This window comes from Nuphar pumila, chromosome 9, assembly GCF_984573655.1.
Source record: "Nuphar pumila chromosome 9, dmNupPumi1.hap1.1, whole genome shotgun sequence".
NCBI lineage: Eukaryota > Viridiplantae > Streptophyta > Magnoliopsida > Nymphaeales > Nymphaeaceae > Nuphar > Nuphar pumila.
In genome coordinates, this window is record NC_143257.1 from 51620936 (window position 1) to 51645347 (window position 24412).

Below are 24412 nucleotides of genomic sequence, written 5' to 3' on the forward strand. Positions count from 1 at the left end.
TTCTCAAAAATACAAAAAGTATTTCTCAATTCCTCAAATCCATATTCATTCATTTCATGCATTTGTCAACTTCAATTCAAAATCCAAGTCAAGGAAATTGAATTCCTCAAAATCTCCTAAGTCTTATAGCAAAATCGATTTTCCCAAAAACATTGAATTTCAAAGAATATTTCAAGTATTTCCCAAGTTCCAAATTCAAATTTTCTAAGTTAGAATTTCAATTTCCAAGTTTGAATTCAGAGAAACCAAATCTCTCAGAATCGATTTTCACCAAATGTCAAGGATTCCTCAAAATCGATTTTATTTCTCTCAGAAGTATATTTCAAATCCCAATTCACGATTTACATTTTCTAAATATTTCAATCATTTAAAGCAAACATCATGTTTTCAAATATGCATTTTCTAAAAATTCATAGCACATGCTTGATTCTATGTGCATTTAGAAATTAGAATATGATTTAGACAATTTGAATAGAGTAGAGCATGAGATTGATCCTTGGTTCAATTACCCCTGTTAAAGGTGGCAGGAACGGTTGAACCTCGTACCGACAGGCGAGTCCCGTTCTACAGAATTTTCCCGCATTTTAAAAACGGAGGCGAGTTATTTTCAAAAATCTTTTTCAAAGGTCAGTTTGATTTGCAAAAGTTAAAAATTTTGTGATGATAACAGGTTTGGCGACCGTGATGGGACCTGTCTTCGCCTGATCAATCTAATGCTCTACTTAGTTCAAATTGTCAAAATCGATTTCCATGGAATGCCAGCTTTGCTTTATGATATCATGTGAACCTAGGAGCCTAGACCTGAACCCAGCTGACATGGAATGCATATAGACTAGGTATGGTTTGGTAGGACCATATTGAGGAGAAATATTCATGCTCACATAGACTTAGGTCTAATACAACACTCCTCAATTTAGGAATTGTATGAAAACAATGTTTGCTTCTTCAAATATTTCAAAATTCTATCTCTTTAGGTTTTAGAGCCTTCTGATTTGATTGCATGTGCTCATGTTTTCAAAAATCACCCCACCTATATTGTCCCGGTCTTCACGTTGCTGGGCTCTCTTCCAGAACCATAGTTCGGGACAGAGCCTCACAATTGGGCCACCTATTTGGGTGAAAACGCCCCTGCCACGTACCAAGGGCCATAGTCTGACGTATATCGGCAGGTGCTCTAGGATGTTGGAAAACTTGAACCTAGAACCAGAGAAATTGATTTTATGCCACGTACATCGAGCCTTGGCTTGAGTATATAGGCATAACTGGATTGGATACAGATGATCTGAGCCTTAGAGTTAGGATTAAGGTCCCACAAGCCATTTCAAAATTTGTGCATCTAGAGTCAGCTTTTAGGGAATGCTGTTTGTGCATACTTGTTTATGCAGAATTTGATTGAATATGTTATTTCCTTTTTATTTTCTATATTTTTCCTAATTTTCTAAAAATACTGGACGATTTTTCAAAATTCCCCAATCTATGTCCGTGTACTGTCCATGTTTTAAACCTTGGACGATTTTCCAAATACTTCATTCTCCATTTATTTCTTCATATTTCATCCAACCCTGGACGATTTTCCAAATTTCCCTTAATTTCCTTCAAAACTCCAGGTGATTTCCCATCTTTCCTTTCTTCTGGATCTCGAATTTCCTGCTTTATTTTTATCCTGCCTGCATTTTTCTCAAATTTCCTGTATTTTCCCAAGTCTTATTCCAATTTCCATGTCTTCCAGTCCGATGGCATCCAGTCAGCTTGATTCAATCTTCCCTGAGGGTCACATCTCCTACGAGGTGCGACAAAGTCTTCCCAAACATCGAGTCCTCAGCACCGGTGGTACTATTCATGGTTCAAGAACTTCTCTCGTATGTTTCCGGACCATCTGGACGAGTGTGGATTGGAACTGGCGTCCGCAGTGGGAAAGCAGACAGTCAACGACAACTTGATTCATGCACTAGCAGAGCGGTGGAATCCGAGCACTTCTACCTTCTGGTTCCCATGGGGCGAGATGACAGTACTGATGGATGAATTTTCAGAGATTATGGGATTGCCCGAGCCAGCCGGTCAGCCTGGAGATCCATTAGAGAAACAGTTTCTGATTAATGTTAAGGGTCTGGACCCTAAGGATGCCTTAGCTCGCATGACAGGATGCAAGTCTTGGCCTCTGATTGAAGAAGATGGAAATGAATATGTGGATCTGCTCGAAATCTACAGACAGCATGGGACATTTGAGGAAGTCAGTTCGTTGTCCAGGACAGCTCGAGAGAGAATTCAGCACGCGATGGTTCTGTGCACAGTGGGATTAGCTTTCTTTCCCGATGGACGGAATTACATGGATATCAGAATAGTTCAGCTTCTAAGGAGATGGGGAAGTCGACAGACCAGCCGCCTCTCAATAGCCATGGCCGCACTCGCTTTCCTATACCGAGGGTTGACTCGTTTCGCACTCGGAGAGTCGATCCTAGTCGAAGGGTGCACCTACGCGTTGCAATCTTGGTTCCTCCAGCATGTGCCAGCTCGAGCCAGTTCATTCAGATACAATGGTGAGAAGCTTCTTCTAGTTGCGCGATACCGGTTCTTGATCGACAACCTTCAGGAGGAAGAAGTCGTATGGGACTACTTTGATCGTCAGGAGTCACCTCCCAGATATACCTATGCATATGGCAAGTGGTTCAGGCTACTTGGCCCCTTCTTCTGCGCATACTATCATCCAGAGCGGTGCGTCAGGCAGTTCTCTCAGAGGCAGAAGCGCGTTGAGATTCGTCCACTAGCAGGGGTTCTGCCAGAATTTGACCTCGCATCAGATCAGTGGTCCAGAGCATACCATTCTGCCAGACATGGCTGGGATTCCTTTGTCCATCTTACTATTTTTCCTGGCCCTCGAGTATCGTCTGATTATCCAGAGTGGTGGAAAATTGTATGTCCCCCTCCTTTCTGTCAAGTGTATTATTGATAAAATCATGTTTTTCCCCTCAATAAAATTCCTTTATTTTACATTTCACTTTGGTTTGACGACCTCGCCTAGGTAACAAGGCATATTTTCAGTTGTTTATCTTGCAAAGAATAGCAACACAATTGTCATAATCCCAGCGACGACTCAATCCCTAGTAATGGGATATTATTTCAATTGTCTACCAAAATTCTCAACAAATATTTTCCTCCAAACCAAATTTCCTTCAGAAGCCTAACCATCAGTTCTGCCCTGCAGAGAGCATCAGCAACATCCAAGAGAACATTTGTGATACCCGATGGTTCATACAAGATCCAGAAAAAAACCACATCAGTTGAAGGCGTTGCGTACTCAGTAGCTTTAGAAGAAGAGATGGACTCACCTCGATCCATCCAGAGTTAGGGTCAGCAGGCGGATGATGGCATCGATCCCCAAATGTACGTCATGTTCAAAAAAATGATGACCAAGATGCTGGCAGAGCAAGCTGAGGCCAGTACTGAGCAAATTCAGACCAAACAGAAAGATAAGGGTCATGCCGTCAAGAATGTGAAGATCAACAAAAAGCAGAGTCGTCACGAGGAAATATCTGATGAGTCAGAATCGGCAGATGATAGTGACAAAGAGTATGAAAACAAGCAAGAATTCAAAAGGTCGACTCAGGGGCAGGGGTCGGCCTACAAATCCAAGAATCAGTCTGTTGACGACCCTACGCAGTCACAACTGAAAGATGTGATGAAGATGGTTAAGGATCTTCAAGCTCGTGACAAGGGCAAAAGAGTCTTTACAAGTGAAGACTTCTATGATGCACTGGATGGGGATGATGATCTTGATAACCTCCCCAAGAAATTCATTAAGTTTGATAGTTCGGGTGACCTAAAGTCACACCTCGCCCTTTTCTTTGCAGAGTGTTCCAAGTTCAGGAGGAATAACCGAGCCTTATTTCTTTGTCTCCCTCGCAGTCTGGAGGGTATTGCAGCAAAATGGTATTCAGAGCATATTAATCCCATAGAGCTGAAAGAGTTTGATAAAGTGGTCAATTTGTTTATTGAGCGCTTTTTATTCAATGTTGAAGCACTTCCGACTCTCAGTCATCTCTGCAGTCTGAGGCAGAAGGAAAACGAGAAGGCCAGGGATTTTATTCACAGATTGAGATCCGCTTGCAATAAGATGCTTGAGCCAATAGCAGAAGGACACGCACTATCTTTGATCCTGAGCAACTTCTCGCAACCCCTGAGGGGACTGATTTCTACATCTCCATCGAAGAACTTCATAGAACTGACAGAACGAGCTGAATGGATTGAGTTGAGTATGGAAAATGGATCTTATGAAGGTTTCATATTCACCAAAAGCAACAGTCAGCAGGAATCTAACAAGAAAACCCATTTTACCTACTCTACCAGCAACAACAAGAACCATTATAAGGAAAATGTGAAAGATCACAGCTCTGGCCGAGGGGGACCAAACCCCAACAAAAATGAGCAAAAAGGTGAGTCGATTCCCTAGTATGATAAGCAACCTCAGCGATCTTTTGAGCAAGGGTCGAGACCTCAAGAAAAGTTGAAGCATGACAACTGGAGTTTTAAACGTGACTTTACTCCCCTAGATCAACCGCGTGAAGAAATCCTTGAACATATGTTGGCCAAAGAGATGATTAAGCTCCCAAGAGTCGATGATCCTCCTATCACTAGGGGAAGATTTAAAGATGAATTCTGCAAGTTTCATCGGGCCATGGGGCATGATACCGAGTACTGTTTCGTTCTCAGGAATATTATTCAAGACTATATCGATGAAAATATCCTTATGGAAGGCAAAGAAGAAGATAAAGCAACCAGCTCATCAGCCCCTTAAGAGCGACAAGGCCATCACTCTTTCATTCTTGCATTTTGCTTTCGTCATTTTGTACGGATGGCATGGTCTCATCTCTTTCATCAATAAAATTATCAATCTTCCTCATAGTTTGGCATCATCTTTTGTATTTCTCCTTCTTTACAAAAGGCCTTTTTACAAGGAGTAACCTCTTTCAGAGTGTCTCCCGAATTCATCAAGAAGCACATCGTCAATCTTTCCACTGTTATCTTCAGAGAACATTCCTCAAATATCAATTATTTATCCTTTCATCCAATATCTTACTCCCCCATTACACTGGGGCATTATTTTAAAAATTGTCTTCAAAACATCCTGTATGCAGGCAGGATCAAACAAATCTCTCATTTTGCACGCATGTGCACCCATTTACATTCATTTGCATTTGCATGCATTCATTCGCATTCATCTGCATCAATTCGCATTTGCATCGATTACCCATTCAGGATAAGGGATAAATCCTGAGACCCCGACAGTTGTCCGAGTCGTCGTGAGGGTGAAGACTAAAAATTTTCCATCAAAGTCAATTAGTAATTCTCCAGAATCCAGTTTTCACTGGTCGAACTTCCTGAATCCGGTTTTCACTGGTCGAACTTCCTAAATCCGTTTTTTACTGGTCGAACTTCCAGAATCCAGTTTTCACTGGTCGAACTTCCTAAATCCAGTTTTCGCTGGTCGAACTTCTTAAATCCAATTTTCACTGGTCGAACTTCCTAAATCCAGTTTTCACTGGTCGAACTTTCTAAATCCAGTTTTCGCTGGTCGAACTTCCTAAATCCGGTTTTCACTGGTCGAACTTTCTAAATCCGGTTTTTACTGGTCGAACTTCCTAAATCCAGTTTTCACTGGTCGAACTTCCTTAATCCGGTTTTTACTGGTCGAACTTCTTGAATCCAGTTTTTACTGGTCGAACTTTCTAAATCCGGTTTTTACTGGTCGAACTTCCTAAATCCGGTTTTTACTGGTCGAACTTCTTGAATCCAGTTTTCGCTGGTCGAACTTCTTAAATCCAGTTTTCACTGGTCGAGCTTCCTGAATCCAGTTTTCACTGGTCGAACTTTCTGAATTTGTTTTTACTGGCCGAACTTTCTAAATTCAGTATTCACTGGTCAGACTTTTTCAAAGCCCAGCGTTCGTGCGGGTACTTTTTTTTAAATCCAGTGCTCGTACTGGTAACCTTCCAAAATCCACCGCTCGTACTGGCAATCTTTCAAAACCCAGTGCTCGTGCTGGTAACCTTTCAAAATCCAGTGCTTGTACTGATAATCTTTTAAAACCCAGTGCTCGTACTGGTAACCTTTTAAAACCCAGTGCTCGTACTGGTAACCTTTTAAAACCTAGTGCTCGTATTGGTACTCTTCCAAAATCTGATGCTCGTACTAGTTGAACTAGTCCCAAATGTCATCTTTATACTTATCAACTTTTCTTTCCTTTAAATGTCCAGAATTGGTCTAGAAGAGTCGAGTTCCGATTCGAATCTTCTTCCAAATCCAATTCAGAATTGGTCTAGAAAATCCAAGTCCCGACTTGAATTTTTTTTACAAATCCAATTCGTATAATTTTCTTTCCTCTAGATTCTAGAATTGGTCTAGAAGAGTCGAGTTCCGATTCGAATCTTCTTCCAAATCCAATTCAGAATTGGTCTAGAAAAATCCAAGTTCCGACTCGAATTTTCTTTCAAATCCAATTCGCTTAGCTTTCCTTTACAAGTTTGAACTTCTACTCAAACTACCCTGCAAGTTGGTCTAGAAGATTCGAGTTCCGACCCGAATTTTCTTTTAAAATCCAATTCATCTAGTTTTCCTTGAAGAGTTGAATTCTGATTCGAATCTTTTCTCAAAAACCTAGTTTAGCACCTGGTCCATTCAAAGCTCACAAGTTGGAATCATTCCTTCTTAAACTATGATCCTTAGGTTAAATCCCTATGGAATAGATAGTTCGTAGGTCGAACCCCTACGGGACCAATGCCGTTCTCAATTGAACCAATGTCGTTCTTAGGCTAAATCCCTATAGAACCCATGTCATTCTCAGTAAACCAATTCACAATTTCGACCTTCGGGTCAATCAATTTCCAATTTTCAATTATCAATTTCCAAATTTCCAATTTCCAATTTCCAATTTCAAATATCAAATTTCAAAATTCTAATTTCCAAAATTTGACCCTTTTGAGTCACCCAATACCCAATTTCAATTATTTTCTCTTGCGAGAGACCCTTTGTATAGGGAGAGTTCGAGGGAGCTCGCTCTTTTCGCATGCTATCCAATTCGTTCACTTAGCCCCTTTTCAGGGAGAGTTTGAAGGGACTCGTGTCTTTGTGAACCGTTTGCAAAATAAAATTCCAAATTTCACACAAGGAACCCTTTTTATAGGGAGAGACTCGACGGAGACTTGCTTTCCTTGTGGCCCCATAATTTCAGACTAGGCCATTTCATCATGAAGGACCCTCTTTTCAGGGAGAGTGTGATGAACTCGTTCCTTCATGACCAATTTACCAACCTCACCAATTCCGGCCCCCTTTCCATAAGAGAAGCCTAATGTTAGGAAGTTTTGATGAAAGCTTAATTTCTCTTCGAAAGTTCGTTTTGCAAACACCTCCTCTTCAGGGAAGAGAGGAGTAATTCCCAATTCTAATTTCTGAATCTTCTCCTTTGGGGAAAGGATAAGAGAATTTTTGTCATGGATGTGTTGCGTTGTGCTTCAAATGCTTGCTTTCACAAAAGGATTTCAAGAAAGTTTTGCCAATTTGTTATTAGATATTTGTTGATTTCAAAAATCTTTATTGCACAAAATTATTACCTCAGAATATCCTCAGTATTACTTCCGAAAGGACAATGCTTTCGCGAAAAAGGATTCAAAGTTCAAAATCTTTCTATTGGCCAACCAAAAGGATGAAGAATAAATCCGCGATATGGCCAGTAAAGAGAACTCAATGTTGTTGCAAAGCCATAAGTGATTGATATTGATCGCAGTCAATGGCACATTTTTAAAGACCATTCTTGAAAAATAAAGCAGTCGAAATATCCTGGGTGATACAGAAAAATCCACTCAATTTTCATATCTCCTCAAACACCTAAGCTGCAATTAAATATCTGCAAAAGGGATCTCTCAATTGTCGTCAAGATGAAGGCGAATTAAGCGAGTCGACCCCCGGGGCCAAAGAAGATTTGGATCATCTCCAAGATGACCGAGTTTGTGACGGATCCTTCCAGGGAAAGTTCAGATCACCGTCGAGATGAAGGCGAGTGTGATGAGCCTACCGACAAACCCTAAAAGATATTTGATTCCAGCTATCATCAAGAGATTCCCAACCAATGAGCCAATAACTATCAAGATAATCCCTGAGAGAAAAGAAGGATCGGAACATCTTTGAGATGAAGGAGTTTGTGACGTACCCTTCCCAAGAAAAAAAAGAGAGAAAAGTCAGGACATCTACAAAATGAGGGATGATGTAATTCCCGAAAAATCCAAGAGAGCTCCAATCTGTTAAAAAGAGAGTGCAGAAAGATCATCATGAGAAAAGAATCCCAGGATATCAGACTGCCGAATCTATCAAGAATCTTCTTTAATTTTGTGAAATTCTTTTATCAATATTCTTTCACCAATAGCTCTTGCAATATCAAGAATACTTTCTTTCCCGTCCATATCAAGGAAATTGATAGCTTCCTTAAAAGAAAGCCAATCGCAAGCAATTTGAATTTGAATCTTGATTCTACGGAGTTAAGCTCAGTCGGAGGTAATACTTCAGGTAGAAAAGAGGGAATACTTTCAAAACAATGTGCATCATTTTCAATTATTTTGAATCAACAACAATTTTCAACATTTTGATAATATTTTCTAGCTATCCTGGCATGAAGCGAGAGCTTGAGGTTCATCTTTGGCACATCCTGACACCATCCCTTTTAGGACTTGATTACGGGAGTTTTCAAGATTCCTTCCCTTCCTTGGTATAATCTGAGCTCACGGGCTCTCAGATTCGCACACTTCTCTGTGTCCCCACTGTCCCACCATAGACAGTCCAATTTCGGCTTGAGGTTAAGCCACCAATTTCAGCAAAAGGCAATTTCAAAAGCTATTTAGTCTCAGCAATGAGACGCCCAAAATCAAACCCTTTTCAAGCTTTAGGGACCCCAATTTCCTTCCTTTTGCAAAACCCCTATCGGATTCATTGTGCGGAAATCCGAAGGTTCCATCACGGTCTCTTCTTTTGAGGGTTCCATCCATTTTCTACCCGATCAGGTTAAGGGTACAAACCTGGGCCTCCTTTAATGAGGTATTTCATTCTCTGCCCAATCAGGTTAAGGGTATAAACCTGGGCCTCCTTTGATGAGGTATTCCATTCTCTGCCCAATCAGGTCAAGGGTACAAACCTGAGCCTCCCTTGATGAGGTATTTCATTTTCTGCCCAATCAGGTTAAGGGTATAAACCCGAGCCTCCTTTGATGAGGTATTCCATTTTCTGCCCAATCAGGTTAAGGGTATAAACCTGAGCCTCCTTTGATGAGGTATTTCATTTTCCGCCCAATCAGGTTAAGGGTATAAACCTGAGCCTCCTTTGATGAGGTATTCCATTTTCATTTCCCGGTTAGGTTAAGCGTCAAACCTGAGCTTCGTTTCTATACGAGGTATTTCCCGTCCCATCCAGGTTAAGGGCAAAACCTGAATCTCACTTCTTTTCGAAGTAAAATTTTCTCCTTATTCTTCATTTCATATCTATCATCATCACTTGAACTAATTCTTTCATACCCAGTCAGATTCATCTAACTGGGGCATTTTTATAATCCAAATTTGGTGTGTTTTCTTTGCCACTAAGCTCGGCTTTCAGCCGGCTTAGCAGCAAAGAGGGGCATCTGTAAACACTCCAAATTTTCACCCTCATCCAGTGTTTGTCCATTTCATAGGTCATCACAGATTATTGCATATCATTGCATGTATTCTGCATTTCATTTCATCACATCTCATTGCATTGCATAGCATTGCATGTCATTACATCTCATTTTCGAGATCTAGCACTCCTATTTCAAAACATTCAATCCAGATTTGAATTTTAAAGCTTTATTTCAAAATCAATTTCAAAACCTGGGTTTTTATTCAATACTCTGTCATTTTTCAACCCCAGGACTTTATATTTCGAAATATTTTCTCAAGGAAACAATCTGGATTCATTTCAAATTCAAATATTAATCGATTCCAATTCACAGATGAGACCCATTGAGGTGGTGTCTCTTCTGAATTCCTCTATTCATCAAATTTTTCAAATTTTTGAAAGTTTCAGTCCGATCAGGACTCTTTCTCAGAGTCCTAATCCAGTCAGGAGTCTGTTTTTAAGTCTGTTTTACTTCCATTTTCAATCTTTTTCGATTATTTTCAAAATTTAGGTCATTTTACAGAGTCCAGTTAGTTCAGGACTCTATTTTAGAGTTCGGTCGAGTTAGGAGTCTAACCCTTACTGTGTTTTCTGACTTATTTCATCATTTCTTGATAAAATCTTTTGAAAATTCTTTCATTTGGCTTTTAAAATCTAAAATCTCAGAGTCCTAAGAGTTCAGGACTCTAACCCGGAGTTCCAGTTCGCTTGAGACCCTATTTTCAAAGATCTTGAATTTTAATTATTAATTTTAACCCCTTTTCAAAGGTATTTTCAGTGTTTATTTCAAAATTTGCAAAACTCGATGTGGGCCCACTCAGTTGGTAACATATCCAGAGGAGTCCTGACCCAGTTAGGACCCTATGCCATTTCAAAAATTTTAATTTCAAAGTTTACTTTTGAAAACTTTCTCCATTTCAAGTTTTAAAATCATTTTTAAAAAAAAAAGCTCAAGTAGGGCCCACTCGGGGTGGCGCCATATTCGAGTAAGTCAGGGCTAGACTAGGGTTAGTCATTGTGATAATTAGGTTAGAGGTTTAGAGGAGTCAAAATCAATTTTAAAAATCCATTTTATTTAAGTTTTAAACCATTGGTTTTTAAAGGTTTTAAATTCAGGTTTTAAAAACCAAATGTGGGTCCATACTAGGTGGTACCACATTTGGACTTTTTAGGGTTTAATTAGGTGTTAATTAAGGTTTAATTAGAGTTCATTTAGGGTTAGAAAACCACAAAAAATCGTTGCCTTTAGTGGATTTATTAGAAAGAGTCCTAAAAAAATGAAAAAACTCTTAATTAACCCTAATTAAGTGACTTTTTGAAAAACTATAAAAAGGGACCTAAGGGAGGCCAAAAGGGGGGCTCTTTGCTCTCAATTTTTCGTGGCCTCTCTCTCCTCTCCAGCACCTCCACCTTTCTCTATTGCAGCTGCAAGCACCGATGTAATATTTTTAATATTTTTTAGTTTTATTTAATACTTTTTCATGTTTTAAATCAATTTTAGCCATTGGTGTCATCCCCTTCATGGATTAAACCATGGATTCAACCTCAAGAACCATCAAGAATCAGCAAGAACGATCCAAGAAGGTGATCTAACCCTGTTTTGGATGATTTACAGAGATTTTAATCCATTAGAATTGACTTTAATATGATTCTTTACATTATTAACCAATAAAATATATGATTTACCCCTTTTAATGGGTTAAATCTATGTTTTAAAGGTGATATCAAATTCCAGCCATTGATTCCCTGTTTTTATTTTATTTTCATGGTTTATTTATGTTTGTTTTACATTCTATAGCATAGAAATAAGTTTTATTTACTGTTTTATGGTTTATTTTATTTATTTACATTAGTTAATGCATGGTTTGTCAAGTTTCTTAAATTTCTGTGTGTTTTAGGTTTAGAACAGTAAAGATAATGTTATTTCGGATTGAAGTTCTCATTGTTTATTTCTGAATTTTATATATGTGATGCATGCATGAGTTATTGAGTTACTGTAGAAAAATCAGAGGTTTTGGATCTCGGAAACTCTGTCAAAAAAATCAGACATCAAATCGGGTTTTTAAAGCTTTAAAATCGTGGTTAAAATCAAGAAGGTAACTTGCTATGATGATATTTCTCTCATCTTATATCCTATTTTAGATCTGTAAATGGCTATGGATTCACATTGAATAGATCTGTCTGCTGTGAAATTTCCGGATTTTTCGATCACTGTTTAGTATTTTTCCCTTTTTAAAGAATTTGTTTTTCAATTTAAAGCTCGTTAGGGTTTACCAAAACCCTAATCAAACTTGTGTTAGTCATAAATCCCAAACCACAGATCCAATTTAGATCTGTAAAAAGTGAGTATTGTTATTTTTCTGTCTAATTTTCACCACTAACATTTCAGAGATTTTTGTTTAGGATTGCTATTTATTTCTATATTTTCAATCTGGAATAGTTATTTTAATCCCTGTTAAGAGTGAAATATGTTAGCTCAGATTGCCGGAAAGGTTTCTCCCTAACCGGAGATTATTTTTCCGATATGTAATTTGGGAAATCTCTGCTTTGCTTCTTAGTTAGTCTCTGTAAAATTTCATAAATTTCCATGGAGATTTGACCCCTGGTTTAGGTCTTGGACTGAGACTGGTTGGTGAATTAGGTCAAAAATAGCATATTTTTAAGATTTGATGCAATTTTCGGATTAATTCAATGTAAAAAAATTATTTTTATAATTCCAATTCGACATTTGGGTTATAACAAGTGCAGGTACCAATTTTTATGGATTTTGAAATCCATTTGATGACTGAATTAAGCAAATTGCAAAACCGGGTTCCTGAAAGATCCAAAAACACTGCTAAAATCACAGTTTTTGTGATATTATTGGATTTTCGTGCATAATCATATATTTTTAGGGTTTAATCATGTTCATAATCATATTAGAATGCTTTAGGTTTAATTTGATGCTCATTTGATTTCATTTAGTGCATAAAACCTAAGTTTTTACCAAAATCTATTTCAGAAAACCCTGATTTCAAGGCCATAGTCTTGCTATCGGGGGCAATTTGGTCATTTGACATAAATTTCGAAATCCCTAACCCTAATTTCATATTTTTAATCATGTCATGGCATATTTGGTTTGAGTTTATTCCATTCAAATTCCAAAACTTGCATTTTATCAAAATATCTTTCTAAAAACCTTATTTTCAAGGCCATAGTCTTGTTAGTAGGGGTATTTTGGTCATTTGGACCCCAATTTCGAAATTTCATATCTTATCTTCCTTATTTATTCTATTTTATTTCATACTTTATCACTTTTGATTTAAGGGAATCAAGGAAAAGGCTTATATCTAGCAAAATCCAGTAATTTCTAGATATTACTGGATAAATCTAGAAAAGCCAACATATTTTCATTAACCAAGTTTTCTAGTTTTGCAGGTACATTGAAGACTTTATTTTTCATGTATTTAAATTTCAATAGTGATGTAATTTGTAATTAAACTTTGGAATAAGAATTTACATTTTCTGCTTAGCTTAGGTTGCATTGCATATAACTTATTTTTATAATTTTAATGTGTGATGGATGATGATTTATGCATATTTTTACAAATTCACCATGGTCTACACGAATGGCACATGCACTAGCTTCTATGAAGTTTATAAACTTGGTGGAATTTGTATTTATGGCTATAGTCAGAATACGAATGATACTTAGATTTATGATCTTCACATTAGCCACATTCAGCCTACACTCTTAGGCTAACTTCAAAATGCACTGCATTTCTCAAAAATTCAAAAAGTATTTCTCAATTCCTCAAATCCATATTCATTCATTTCATGCATTTGTCAACTCCAATTCAAAATCCAAGTCAAGGAAATTGAATTCCTCAAAATCTCCTAAGTCTTATAGCAAAATCGATTTTCCCAAAAACATTGAATTTCAAAGAATATTTCAAGTATTTCCCAAGTTCCAAATTCAAATTTTCTAAGTTAGAATTTCAATTTCCAAGTTTGAATTCAGAGAAACCAAGTCTCTCAGAATCGATTTTCACCAAATGTCAAGGATTCCTCAAAATCGATTTTATTTCTCTCAGAAGTATATTTCAAATCCCAATTCACGATTTACATTTTCTAAATATTTCAATCATTTAAAGCAAACATCATGTTTTCAAATGTGCATTTTCTAAAAATTCATAGCACATGCTTGATTCTATGTGCATTTAGAAATTAGAATATGATTTAGACAAGTTGAATAGAGTAGAGCATGAGATTGATCCTTGGTTCAATTACCCCTGTTAAAGGTGGCAGGAACGGTTGAACCTCGTACCGACAGGCGAGTCCCATTCTACGGAATTTTCCCGCATTTTAAAAACGGAGGCGAGTTATTTTCAAAAATCTTTTTCAAAGGTCAGTTTGATTTGCAAAAGTTAAAAATTTTGCGATGATAACACACCGAAGTGTCCAAAAAGGGCTCAATCAAGAACTAAAGCAAGATACTACTTCAGAAAGTATATGCTATATACAAACAATCAAATACTTGAGAGAGTTGGATCAACGAAGCGAACTTACTTCGCATTGAGGAAGAAATGACTCTAGGGTGCTTCGATGCTTCGAACAAGGCTCGACTTCGAAAAGGATCAACTCCGGACTTCGAACGAAAAAGGACTTGGACTTTGACTTTGAACCAAACCAGGTTCAAGTCAAGTCAACTGGGTTTGAGCTAGGTCAGGTGGGTTAGGACCAAGTCAGGCAGGCTAATACCAGATCAGGCAGGCTCAGGCTAAGTCAAGCAGGCTCAGACCAAGTGGGCTAGGTAGGGGAGGTTCTAGAGAGAGAAAGAGGAGGAGAGAGAGAGGGGTTGGCGATTTTCTAAAGAAGGGGGGGTCCTCTATTTATAGGGGAGGTTGGTTAGGGGCTAAGCAACCCCATTTACCCAAATGCCCCTGACTTTTCTGAGAATTCTTTCTATGAAAGGTGCTGGAACATGCTGGAAGGCTCTAGAAGGTGCTGGATCATTCTAGAATATTGTAGAATGTTTTTCTAAAAAATATTTTTGTGGGTCCCACCAATATTTTTGTGGGTCCCACAAAAATTTTGGGTTTTCGGTGATTTTTTTCCAAAAAATTCTGAGTACGTCATTCTCTTCGCATTGACGTAACTAAGAAAGTTGGCTCGAGGAAATCCTTTGATTTCGTTCAGGTAGGAAGTTATGGATTCCAGAGTGTTTGAGCATATATTCGTGAATCGACGAATATCCTAAGTATAACTGGCTCGCAGGAATTAATTTGTTTTGCATTCTGAGAAAAATGCTATTTTGACCGGTAAATGCCTCATAAATTTTATTTAGATATTTTCTAAAAAATTGCGGGTCTTACATCATTACCCCCTTAAAGAAATGTCGTCCGCGAAATTCAGTTAAGAGTACAAAGTGAAGAGTTCAGGATATTTATCCCGCATATCAGATTCGGGCTCCCAAGTGCAATCATCGATTCCATGATGTTGCCACCTCACTTTAACAAGTGGAATGACCTTCGTTCTTAGCACTTGCTCCCATCGGTCCATGATCTCTACTGGCCTTTCTTCCACCGTCATATCTTCTCGTATGTCAATGTCTTCATGTTGAATGACGTGAGAAGGATCATGAACATACTTCCTAAGCATTAATACGTGAAATACATCATGTATTTGCGTATATTGCAGTGGCAATGCTACTCGGTAGGCAGTCTCTCCAATTCCTTTTAGAATTTCGAAGGGACCAACGAATCTGGTGCTGAGATTCCCCTTCTTTCCAAAATAAAACACACTCCTTGTTGGAGAGACCTTGATAAAAACCTTATCTCCAACCACAAAAGTGAGCTCCTTACGCCGTTGATTTGCATAGCTCTTCTGTAGGCTCTGAGCAGTCAATAGATTCTTTCTGATCATGTGGACCTGCTCAGTGTAGTGCTGTAACACAATGGGCGAGTCCAAGGTTCGCTCACCCACTTCACCCCAATGGATTAGTGATCGACAAGGTCGCCCGTACAAGGTTTCATACGGTGCCATCCCAATGCTAACGTGGTGGCTATTGTTATAAGCAAATTCAGTCAATGCTAGATGGGAATCCTAATCACCCTTCCTGTAAGACCCGCAATTTTTCAGAAAATATCTGAATAAAATTCATGAGGCATTTACCGGTAAAAACAGCATTTCTTCTCAGAATGCGAAACGAATCAATTCCTGCGAGCCAGTTATACTTAGGATATTCGTCGAATTGCGAATATATGCTCAAACACTCGGGAAGCCATAACTTCCTAACTAAACGAAATCAATAGATTCGTACGAGCCAACTTTCTTAGTTACGTCAATACGAAGAAAATGGCGTACTCAGAATTTTTCGGAAAAAATCGCCGGAAACCCGAAATTCTTGCGGGACCCACGGAAATATTGGTGGGACCCACAGAAATATTCCTCAGAAAATATCTGGTGGGACCCACAAAAATATCCCATGGAATATCCAAGTGGGCCCCACACCAAAGAACCTCTTGGAATTAAAAAGAAGCCAAGGGGGTAGAAGGGGCATGAGAAAATCCAAGAGGAGGTGGGCTTGGGCTATAAATAGCCCTCCCCACTCTCTCTCTTCTCATAAAAATCGACCCCCTCTCTCTCTTGCCTTCTCTCTCTCTCCTAAACCTCCCCTACCTAGCCTAGCCCACCTGAGCCCACCTGACCTGGTCTGAGCCTGCCTGACTTAGCCAGAGCCTGCCTGACCTGGTCCTAAGCCACCTGACCTGCGTCTGAACCCACTTGACCTGGTCCAAACCCAGTTGACTTGACTTGAACCTAGTTGGGTTTAAAGTCAAAGTCAAAGTCCTTTTTGGTCCAGATTCCGGTTTGGATTTCTGAACCCAGACTTAGCCTACTTGAGCTGAGTTCGAACCTGCTGAACCCAGTTGACTTGGATCGAACCCTGTTTGGTTCAAACCACTTAGGTTGAGTAGCTTGACCTACTCTACCTCTTTCTCAACTAAGTCAGCTTCATCTGACTTAGTCTGACCTCTCGAAGGAAGGCTCGAAGCCCAAGAAGCAACCCGGAGCCGTTTCTTCCACGATTTGAAGTAAGTTCGCTTCGTTGATCCATCTCTCTCAAGTATTTGATTGTTTGTATATAGAATATACTTTCTGAAGTAGTATCTTGCTTTAGTTCTTGGTTGAGCCCTCTAGGACGCTTCGGTGTTCACGCGCTTGCCTCGTAACTATCGTCGGATATATATGTTCGAATACGCAGTATATGCGTTCTTCAAAATAGTATCTCACCCTAGTTCTTGGTTGAGCCCTCTAGGACACTTCGGTGTTCACTCGCTCGCCTCGTAACTATCGTTGGATACAGATCTAGGTGTATATCTACTGATTCTGCCGACGCGTCTTATATCGCACAGGCTATGTAATTTACCTTTGCCGTCGCGTCGTATGATGCCAAGGCTCCCTATTTTCTGCACTTCCGATTACTGCACTTCCGATTATGCATTTACTTACGCCGTCGCGTCGAACGATGCCAAGGCTCCTGCTTTCTGCAATGTATTTACTTACGCCGTCGCGTCGAACGATGCCAAGGCTTCTGCTTTGTTATATATGTAGAATATTTCGTTCAGTTACACACCCTGAACAATAGTATATGCATTTCTTTACGCCGCCGCTGTATAAAGCACAGGCTTCTGCTTATACTACATATATAGCGCATAAATGAGCGTTCAAATGGAGATCAACTCCAAATCGCCCATGCGATTCCTTAACCGCTCCTCGTTCAAGATTCTGCTTGACGAATGAAGCCCCTATTGGAAAGGCTTCGGTTTTTGGCAAAATGCTCTTTACGTAATGACTAAGTCAATTTCGTGTGACCTGGCTATGGCCAAGGGTTCCTGCAACCTTGATGGATGCAAAGTACGCACAACGGTGCGCATCCATTTCCCGAATTAAGCGTGGCGATTTCCTACCAAAGAGGGGAGATGCCGCTGAAATGGATAAAAGAAACGCACGCTTTCTCCGTAAAAGAGAGGAAATGCTGCTGAAATTTCTGAAAAAGCTATGAATAGCTCAGAAAGAACGTAGCAGGATACTCTGACATATAGCAGAGTGCTACCCAGTTCATGGTTTGCCCTCTACAACGTAGAAGGGTTCGTCGCACCACTGCCGGTAGAGCAGGGGAGGTGCTCACGAAATGGTTGGTAGAAGAGCTGCCGGAACCAATGGAACGGCATAATGATGTCCGTTGATGGAACGATGCCAGATCGGCTCGTATCCTTGTGCCTGCAAGGGCACCTTGCTCGTAAGGGCCGCTGAGCCGGAGTAGAGGTTGCGCCTTGGCTAGGTTTGGACTCGTTGCGTAAAAATACGCCGAGTATCCGATCTATTTAGATCGAGTCATATGCATGCTCATTGAGAACGGTTACACAACCAGACTCGTAAGGGCCGAAGAGCCAAAGTGTGTTGTTTCCACCCAAAGAGGTGTGATGCTCGTGGTGGCCGAAGTGCCAAAGAGCGGTGTTCTGCATGCATATGAATAAGACTTAAGGTCGCACATACCCCGCGGTTGAAGATCGTGTTAGGGGTACCCCCTCAGTAATGACTGTGTTGGGGCAGACTGAATGGGGTCGGGTACATACTCCCGTAGTGCTTAAAGCACGGGCTGCCTAAATGGCATGCAGATTCTGTCCAAGTAATTATAAGACTGGCAGACCCCTTCAGGAATTATGCTCACTGTAGAATGACAGTGATGGTACAGCCTTGAGTGACATGTATTTTACTTTGGACCTGATAGAGTCCACGATGGCCTTAGTCACTCATGGGTTTTGGGGTCGTGGTTATCCTTAAGATCTAAGGATTGAACCCAACTACTGCAAGTAGAGGATGTATCCGAATATGGGCCTAGTAGGATTCTCCCAGTTGAAACACACTGCCCTACTATGGATAGGGTCAACAGGCCTCTGGGGTATCTAAAATACATAGAATAATCAACCCCCAGAACGTCGCGTTGATGCCCGAACAATAGCTCTACCTGCGTACCAAAGGCGGGAGCGGTTAATTATCAAACAATGCATTAGCTCTAGGTACAACGATGCTTTGAATGTATGAGTGGATGACGTGTTGAGTCAGTCCTGCATAACCTTTGTGAAGGTGTCATGTTCGGTATACTACTGGACCGACTGGGCAAAGACCCGTGTTGTATCCGCACGACTAAGCGAAGCTCGAGGAGTTGTCCTTAGATGCGTGGGATACGGATGTGCCAAGTATGAAGACTTGAGCTAGACATCACTTTGAGACCCGAAAGAGGTCATGGCTAAGTCGTGGAGACTTAAGCGGCTATTCAAATCACAGCCCTGAAAAGGCTTGCTCTAAGTCATGAGGACTCGAGCGGATGTTCAACTCATAGCCCTGAGGAGGCTCTTGCGATATACGCTAAGTCTTGGAGGCTTGAGCGTCGTTATTGCGCATTGCGACCCTGAGTGGTCATTATCGTACTTGAGTTGAATGGATGTATGACTGCATGCTTACCAGACCATCAGTGGTTCTAACCCCGTTTTATGGGGATTTCAGGTGTTGAACCTGCGTGGCGATATGCGGAGCAAGGCGGCATCGAGTTCCAGGGTTTCTCTAGACAGAGTTGTACTGCTTCCTTTTATTGAACCTACACTGCTTTTCTAAGCAGTAGTGTTGTAATAAACATGAGTTTTCGATAAAATGGAACACCTTGGTGGTCAATGAATTGCTTGGCCACATACCTGCAACGTGCTCGGAGTTTTCTAAAACTGACGACTCATTATCGTCTTATTCCGCTGCTAAAAGCTTTTCTAAGTTCCGCTGCAAAGAAAAAAAAAAAGAAATTCATGAAAATTTTAACTTAGCTTTGTTTTGGAAATCCGGGGCGTTACACTTCCATTCCAGCATACAGGCTCTCAACATATCCTCAAGAGTCTGTATGGTTCGTTCTGATTGCCCATCAGTTTGGGGATGAAATGTTGTACTGAACTTGAGTTTCGTCCCCAGGGCTTTCTGAAGCTGCTCCCAGAAGTGAGAGGTGAACTTTGGGTTACGATCAGATATGATTGATATCGGCAATCCATGGAGTCTGACGATTTCCCGAACGTAAATTTTTGCCAATCGTTCTGTTGAATAACGAGTGTTGATTGGCAAAAAGTGAGCAGACTTGGTGAGTCTGTCAATAATCACCCAAATTAAGTCATGTTGTCTCTTAGATCGAGGCAATCCAACGATGAAATCCATCGTAATGCCTTCCCATTTTCATTCCAGAATCTCGATTCGTTGCATTTTTCCACCAGGTCGTTGATGCTCAATTTTAACTTGCTGGCAGATCAAACATTTTGAGACAAACGTAGCCACATCACGTTTCATACCCCTCCACCAATACTTTCTCTGCAAGTCTCGAAACATTTTTGTACCTTTAGGGTGGATAGTGTACTTGCTATTATGAGCCTCCTGAAGTACTTTCTGTCTTAGCTCAGGGTTATTTGGAACCCAAATGCTTTCTTCCATCCATATTCCTCCATCTTCTTTTAAATGGAAGAAAGTATCATCCTTTTTAGCATGAGCTTTTAATTCCAAGTACTGGGGGTCCTTGAACTGTTCGGCTACGATGCGATCGGGGATCTCGATATGGATCGTCAGGCATGACAATCGAATCTTTTCTGGATCAGCCAGGAATGGCTTCCAGCTGACGAAATCCTCCATCAGCTTCCATTGTCCGGTAAGGCTGGCCAGAGTGCCAACAGTCTTGCGACTAAGGGCATCTACTATGACATTCGCCTTTCTAGGGTGATAGGAAAGCGTGAATTTATAGTCTTTGAGGAATTCCACCCATCGTCATTGCCGCATATTGAGTTCTTTTTTAGAAAAGAGGTATTATAGGCTTTTATGGTCCGACATGACCTCAAATTTCTCTCTATATAGGTAGTGTCGCCAGATTTTAAGTGCAAACACTACCGCGGCAAGCTCAAGATCGTGGGTTGGATAGTTCTTCTCATGAACTCTCAACTGTCGTGACACATAGGTGATTACTTTGCCGTGCTGCATCAACACGCAACCCAGACATGTTCCCGAGGCATCGATATACGCTACAAAGCCTCCCTGACCAGAAGGTAAGGTAAGGACAGGGGTAGTGGTAAGCCTCTGTTTAAGAACCTCAAAGTACTTCTTACACTGGTCAGTCCATTCGAACTTGACTCTTTTTTTCAACAATTTTGTCATCGGTACGGCGATTTGAGAGAAGTCTTGTATGAACTTCCGATAATATCCGACAAGTCCAAGGAAGCTACAGACCTCAGTGATATTTCTTGGCTGCTTCCAGTCCATCACAGCTTCCACCTTCGCAGGATCTACTGTGATTTCATCTTTCGAGATGACATGGCTAAGGAACATCACTTTGCCTAGCCAGAATTCACATTTTGAAAACTTGGCATAAAGCTGATTATCTTGAAGGGTTTTCAAGACGATCCTCAAGTGCTCCTTATGTTGTTCCTCGTTCTCTGAATATACGAGAATGTCATCGATGAAGACAATGACAAAGCTATCCAAATTTGGTCTGAATATCCGGTTCATTAGATCCATAAAGGCAACTGGCGCATTTGTGAGTTCGAAGGGCATTACCATAAACTCATAATGGCCATATCTCGTTCTGAAGGCAGTCTTAGGTATATCTTCTTCTTTAACTCTGAGCTGATGATACCCAGACCTGAGGTCGATCTTGGAGAACACTCTCGTTGTTCTGAGCTGATCGAATAAGTCCTCAATCCGAGGCAATGGGTACTTATTTTTAACTGTTGTCTGGTTAAGCATCCGATAATCGATGCATAACCGAAGGGATCCATCATTCTTCTTCAATAACAGCACCGGGGCTACCCACGGTGATACACTCGGATGGATGAACCCTTGTTCCATCAGTTCTTCCAACTGACATTTCAGCTCACTGAGTTCGGCTGGCGCCATTCGATACAAGGCTTTGGATATCGGTGTTGTTCCGGGTAAGGATTGAATTCCAAATTCAACCTCACGAAGTGATGGAAGTCCTGACAATTCCTTAGGAAACACATTGGGAAACTCCCGCACCACTTCCAAACTCTCAAGGGGTTGGTCATTGAATTTTTCTACCGAGAGAGTCAACAGGAAGGCCACACAACCCTTCCTAAGGTATTTTTGTACCTTAAGTGCTTATATGAGCCTTTTTTGTGGAACTGGTTTGGATAATCGGTATTCCATCTTAGGCAATCCGGGACGAGATAGAATCACTCTGCCCTCGCGGCACAGAATCTTGGCATTATTTTGAGCCAACCAATTCATTCCCAAAATGACATCGTACTCTATCATATCTATCAGGATGACATCAGTAGGCAAGTGTTGCCCTGCTATCTCAATATCCAAGTTTTTCACGCACCGAATACATTTAGTGTGTGAACCCAACGGGTTATATACCTCGATCATTTTATCAACCGGTTGCACCAAGGCGTGGAGTTGTTCGGTGAACTCATCGAAGATAAAGGTATGTGTAGCACCACAATCAAACAAGACGTAAGCTGCATGTCCATTAACAGGTACGGTGCCTTCAATCAGGTCACCATTTTCAACTTGTTCAGTCATTATAGCATATACACGACCTGCAGCAGGCCTTTGTTCTACTCTAGGTGGAGGTCATTGAAACTGAGAACATTGTGATGCTAGTTGAGAGGGTCCGGCAGATCCGACAATACTCCTCTGTTCATCTGCAGCCTTCTTGGTGCAATCCCTTATAAAGTGACCCATCTTACCACAATAAAGGCAACCACCAATGTCACGAGGACATGGCTTTCCAGGGTGGTTCACACGATATTTCGGGCAGCTGAAACTGGACTGCTGACCATTCGGAGTCGTGTTCTGTCTTGGCCTCAAGACTTGTTGAGCATTGTTCTTACCTTGTAACTTCTTCTTTTGAAAGGGTTGTCGTGAACCCTGGCCACTTGGGAACGTCCTCTTACGATTCCCACCATTTACTATGGGCTTCTTTGCTACGATCACTTTAGATCGCGCCTAATCCTCTTGGATTTTTGAAGTTGTTGCTACTGCAACCTGAAAAGTTGAAGGCATGCTCGTTATTACTTGATATCGCAGCCCTTCACGCAGACCATTCACATATTTGTCGGCCCGTTCCTGGTCTGTTTCGAACAATCGAGAGCAGTAGCGCTCTAGATTCTGAAATTTGGTGGTATAGTCCATCACACTCATACCGCCCTGTTCCAACTCCAGAAACTCCATCTTTTTCTTGTTTCTGGAATGCAACAGGAAGTAGTTATCCATGAAAGTTCTCTGAAAGTCATTCCAAGGAATGACTTCGATTTGCGAGAACTGAATAAGCTTAGTGGTATCCCACCACTTTCGTGCATTGTCCTTTAATTGATACGTGCCAAAGTTGGTATTTTTCTCTTCTAGTACTCCTAGTACCAAGAAGGCACGTTCTGTCTCTTCGATCCAACTCTTTGCGAGCTCCGGATCGACTCTGCCAATGAAAACCGGTGGGTCAAGCTTGAGGAACTTCTCATAGGTTATTCCTCAAAGGTTCTCATTTCGACTTGAGATTGGTTCTGGCCTTGTTTCATGGATGACGGTAACCAAATTGTTGAACGTTTCTAGCAGGAATCCTTGAGTGTGAGACTCCTCGCTCGGCATGATTCTCCTTGTCGTAGGAGCCATTTATCTATCATATACAAGCAATGTGTTTTAGTTTCTCAATGTATATATTAAAGCAAAGCTTTAGTTACTTAATATACATCACATTTACACAAGCATCGCCTTAAAAAAAATGTCATGCCGCACTGGCAGACTGAGGCGTTGAGAAACTATATACATGAGTCTATTGACTCCAACACATTACCAGTCTCTTTAAGACCTGGATTTCCTTGATGAAGATGAACTAATAATAGTCCACCTATTGTCACATGGCCTTAGTGCAGGCACAACTAGTTTTGGCTTGGGCAGCACTTCCGCACTTTCAAGCGAATCTTGTGGGTAAATCAGTGATGCCGGTCCACTTGCCCATTCAGTGGCATCATGGCTCAGAGAATCCGAGACCATAACGAGATGATAGGGGTTGTATCCCTCTTCTTGGCCATTCAGACTTGGCATTTATGAAGCCGCTTCGTTCCCTCATATAATGGCACTATGATTCAAGGAATCCGAAATCATAATGGGATTATAGAAAGAGTTATTGCATCCATCATCCCGACTGTGCAAGCTAGGCGTATATGATGCCTGTTGATAGCCTTGCATCTGACCGAATCCCTCAAGGAAGTTCAAGTCAAATTCCATTAGATGTGGTAGTTCATCTGAAGTTGCTAGGGTATGGCTACTCCCCCTACTGAAGTAATGTGGTCCACTAACATGCAAGGTCTCGTCTCCAAGACCAAGCGATCCCCGCCGACCCATATCGGTGGTATATTTCATTTGGCATTCGTTGGCAGAATGCCCCTCTTCGCCACAAAACTGGCAGTCTTGGACCTCATATGGGCATATCGACTCATCGTGCATGATCCCGCAATGATAGCAGTATCCTCGTGAATCGTGAGTTGCCATCTATACAAAGATGCACCCAGATTAGAACAAAAATATAAAATATACTTACAGTGCAATATCGTGAACATGACGAATCTTGAACCAGGTTTCTCAGACACATGCTCTGATACCAATTCTGTAACGCCCCAGATTTCCAAAACAAAGCTAAGATAAAATTTTCATGAATTTC